The following is a 5,391-nucleotide window of genomic DNA, read 5'->3' as shown; positions in this document are numbered from 1 at the left end:
GCTATAAAAGCACTCAACCAATAAAAGCTGTTAATATGATTAACAGCGATACTAACCCTGTTGAAATTCCGTTCAGGAACAGACGACCACATAAGCTTTATATCAGTGATTCTAAACCGGGTTCCATACGGCCCCTGGGGATTCCACAAGATTTTGTTGTTAAAATTTATTTGCAATAAATCGGTTATGCTTCTACACTGCACAAAATATTTTAATAATTTTTTGTTATATAATTCATTATAAATTTATATATCTTTTTTTTTTTATTTATCGAGGCACCATCCAGTCGGGCTGATTGCCCGGGACAACCTGACTACCTCTCTCCATCCCTCCTGATCATCCCTTAACGATTTTAGGTTTTCAACTTGGCATCCAACATCTTCTGCAAGCTGTTGTATGTACGTCTTCCGTGGTCTTCCAGCTGCTATGGTTCCATGATTTGGTGTCCACAACAACACATTACTCACGCGTTCTTCTTTACTTCTCCAGCAGTGGCCAGCAAACCTCAGTCTCCGCTCTTGGATGATTGATGAGAAAGTTGATACATTCCCATATAACCATATAACGGATTACAAACAAATAATTCACTTTACTTCGTTTCTTTTGTGGCTGTGAGGTAAGAAGTTTGCTCCCAACCAAATGATTCCGGGTTCGGTTTCACTCCGCTGCACCTTGGGCAAGTGTCTTCTACCATGATCACAAACCGCAAAAAGCCATGTGAGTGCATTTGGTAGACAGAAACTGAAAGAAGCCCGTCGTATGTACGCACGTGTGTGTTTATGTGTGTGCGTGTGTGTTTGTGTCTATGTTTGTCTCCCACCACCTCTTGACGACCGGTGTTCGTGTATTTACGTCCCCGTAATCTAACGGTTCGGCAAAAGAGACCGATAAAATAAGTACCAGGCTTAAAAAATAAGTACTGGTGACGATTCGTTCGACTAAAATTCTTCAAGACGGTACTCCAGCATGGCCGCAGTCTAATGACTGTAACAAGAAAAAGACATTAAAAAATATTCAAATAAAAACATAGCGAACAAATATCTAATAAATATACTCTTTACTCTTTAACTTGCTGCCATGCTGGAGCACAACTCTTAGAATCAGCCGTGCAAATGGCGCCCAGTACTTATTTTTTCAGTCTGGTACTCTTTTGCTGAACAGCTAAGTTACGGAATCGTAAACAAACCGATACCGGCTGTTTGGTGGTGATGGGGATAAACACAAAACACACACATACAAACACACACAAATATACATACATGTATATATATATGTATATTTGTGTGTGTATTATATATATATATATATATATATATATATATATATATATATATATATATATATATATATATAGTTTTTTGTATCTGGTTTGCAAGCTTCTTTATATGAATTCGTATCCGTTGACAAGGTTGCAGAAACAACGAAAATTTTTGAAGAAAAAATATATAAATAATAAATGAATGGAAATTGAAATCGGTGAGTGTGTTACATAATAAAGCATTAAGACAATGACAATATGACTCTACCCAGCCACAACAACATATATATACATATAAACACACACACACACACACACACACACACACACACACACACACACACACACACACACACACACACACACACACACACACACACACACACACACACACACACGCACACACATATGTAGGCGACAGGTTTCCGTGCAGCTTCTGTATACCAAATACCAAATTCACTCACAAGATACTAGTCGACCTAAGGCTACAGTAAAAGACACTTGTATACTTACATATAAACAAAGATTTCTTTGGGCTAAATTGAAATACCATACTGGTTTACGTAGCATAGGCAAATCTTCTAGCCAAAAACTATTGATTTAAGACGAAAACCAGAGGCTTATTACTTACTTAAACGTTATATATTTATATATATATATATATATATATATATATATATATATATATATATATATATATAAACTGTACACAATCTATTGCAACCAATTCCTTCAAGACAATTGCGAATCAAAGACAGGAAAAAAGAAGAGTGAGTGATGGTGGGGATGGTGTCAAACAACTTCTAATTAAGAATCAGTCTAGACAGCTTTTGAGCTTTTCATACAATACTTACCAAACGGCATTGGCAGTGACAAATGAGTGAGACTCTGGAAGCCATTTTACTTTCATACACGAGCGTCTTGGTCGAAGCACAGGCTTGAAAAATAAGATGGATAAAATGCGTCGCCTGGATAAAGGCATTTAATGTTTAAAGTCTTAACATCTTAAGAAGTATTCAATTCTAAAGTAAGAAAGGAATACAGCACCTCACTGGCTAAATTCTAAAGTAAGAAAGGAATACAGCACTTCACTGGCTAAATTCAACTGGGACTTCATGAAGAAAAATATCAATTACTCAAATTATGGTCAATTATATGTAAGAGTACTTCTATACGAATGGAGTAGGGCAGCTGTAATTTGTGCTAAGCTGAAGTATTGAAAATTCTCAAATGTCGGTTTAATTTGATTAGTAGGCATAATGCTTTCTTGAACCGTTTAATAAATAAATATTTAAGAAAACCTTAACAATTTCCACATAAAAATTCCGCTCAACTGACTGGATTAAAATTGTATTAATAGTAGCGTTTTTCCCCTTTTAATTCTCTCACTCTTCGCTCAAACATATTTTTTATGCAACCAATGACTCGTTCCTTTCTTAAACTAATGTATCTAATTTAATTTTAATGTTAGATTAGTTTTAATTTAATTAGAGATGACCCAATATTCTAAATTGGAATACTTGATAGCACGCAGATTTTTTCCTGTACCTTTGTTCTAACACCACGTTTTTCTTTTCGTTCCTGTCAAGTCTCATCCCAATATTAATTATTTTCTTTTTTTTTATACAATTCCTTTCTTTACTGACACCTCTGAGACTAGTTGTAAACCGCCTCCTCTTTAAAATTTCGTGTTTATCTCTTAAATTCCTTTCTCTTCATCACTATAACAAGCAAACAATAAATCTGACAACATCTTGACCTATCAGAGCCAGTAATACTGGCTCTTTGTACTATAATCACACGAAGGAAATTGATATATCTCTTAACTTCATTATCTCCATGAAATATCGCCATGATGAAGTCACAGCTTGCAGTTTAATTTATTACTCTCATATTCTGCACCTTATCATCTTTCACGATATGTATTGGAAATAATTCGAAATGTGCTTCAGTGTTATTACATTAATTGGTTCGGAGAGACGGTTAATGGTGCCGTATACATGTTTTATATATATTTATATGTATAAACCAACATGTATACTGTTGAATTAGTATGAGCCTATTTCAAAAATTTACACGTTGGTTTATATATTTCAATACGTATAGGGGAACTATGTATGTATGTATGTATGTATGTATGTATCTGTCTGTGAGTGTGTGTATATTTCAAGGCGCATGGCTTATGTATATATATAAGTGAAGGCGCATGGCTTAGTAGTTAGGGTGTTGCACTTACGATTGTGAGATCGTGGGTTCGATTTCCAGACCGTGCGTTGCGTTGTGTTTGTTCTTGAGCAAAGCATTTACGTTCATTTTACGCTGCTCTGCGATCATTCCGACATCTGACCTGTGGCACCCAGTTGCACCTGTACAGGTAACGTCGGTTTGATGGAGGAAGTGAGCTTATGTCTACTATAAACAAATCATCTATGGGGTAATTCGGTAACAGTCGAACTCTCATACGTCGTCTAATGACGCATGGAGACAGCCAGTCTGACCCAGACTGGCTTCTTCCAACTGTTAAAAATGGAGGAGGATCTGTGATGATTGGTGTGGGGGTGGCTATATCTTGGAAATCTGCCAGCCCAATGGTTTCCCTTCATAGCAGAATTAATAGTCAAGACTATTTAAGCATTTTATCTGATCAAATTCATCCTATGGTTGTGGAACTTTTCCGGCGGGAAATATTCAATCTTTCAGGATGATAATGCATCAATTCACACAGCTAAAATTGTTACTGAATGGCATGAGGAACATTCTAGTGAAGTTGAACATCTTATCTGACCACCACATAAGACAAAATGCATGGCGGTAATGCTTCCAGTTTTACGTTCTGGTTTCAAATTCCGCCGAGGTGGAGTTTGCCTTTCATCCTTTCGAGTTAAATGAGTACCAGTTTCCTGCTGAGGTTGATGTAATCGACTAGTTTTCACTTCCAAAATTTCAAGCCCTGTGCCTATAGCAGAAAAGATAAATACACACTCACACACTCACACACTCACACACACACACACACACACACACACACACACACACACACACACACACACACACACACACACACGCACACACACACACGCACACATACCTCACAGACACATACATACATACTTACATACATATGAGTTATTTATGAGAGGTTATCAATCACACCACAATACTTCGAAAGCTCTCTATTACTACAAATACACCAGGCTAACAAAATATTTTCACTGCAGGAAATTTTAAGCCCAAGACCGAAGTCCTAAGCCCAGTCGATTTTGTAAATCCAGAGTTGCATTCCTCAATTAAACTGATCTTTTTCACAGAGTCATTCACAGAGTCATATACAAAAAAAAAAAAGGCATAATGGATTGATTGAGTAAAGGGGAGTATGAACTCACCAATAATGCATATCAGCTGTAAAGCTCATTATTTATGCCTTTTCTATGTAAGTATTTACGTATGTATGTATGTATGTATGTATGCATTAAAAAGACATTCCTCGTGTTATTAATGCCCGGTTTATTTATACAAATTACTATTTCAATTTACACGATTCACATTCGTGGAAATGTAAATATGATCGAAAACAAGTTCAGTTTTAGATAAATAATTCCAGAGTCTAAAGAAATAAGAAAGACGGCATCGTTTGTTGTTCAAAGATTTCTGTGAGGCCGAACATTTTAATGAATCTGCTGGCTTGTTTTTTCTTTTATATTTTTTAAACCGTATATAAATGGGAAACATAATTAAATTAAAACTTGATTGCCATAGAAATAACATATATCTCAATGAAATAAACAGCTATAGAGACGAAAATAGCTGAAGAGGTTTTCCTTATAAGTCTCCTGAATCATGCTTCGGGTTGTTGTTTAAACCAAAGTCTAAACCACATGAATAAGTCACTTATTATATCGAGCACTGATTTTGTTACGACGTTTTGTTTCCCAGACGCCGAATGTAAACAAACAATGAGATCAAAGATGAGAAAATGGGTAATGGGTGTGTATGACATATTTCGGGAATTTTAGCTCCTCTATCAGCACCCATCCAACACATTAATCATCCATAAACTCATTGCTTAAATAACCGCTGAGTATACCACATGGGAGTGTTTGGGGGTTTTTTGTTGTTTTTTTCTTCTTTCTGCT

The sequence above is a fragment of the Octopus bimaculoides genome, chromosome 14, assembly GCF_046866305.1.
Source record: "Octopus bimaculoides isolate indiv1 chromosome 14, ASM4686630v1, whole genome shotgun sequence".
Lineage (NCBI taxonomy): Eukaryota > Metazoa > Mollusca > Cephalopoda > Octopoda > Octopodidae > Octopus > Octopus bimaculoides.
The sequence above is the reverse complement of the archived record's forward strand: the minus strand, read 5'-3'. Positions refer to the sequence as shown.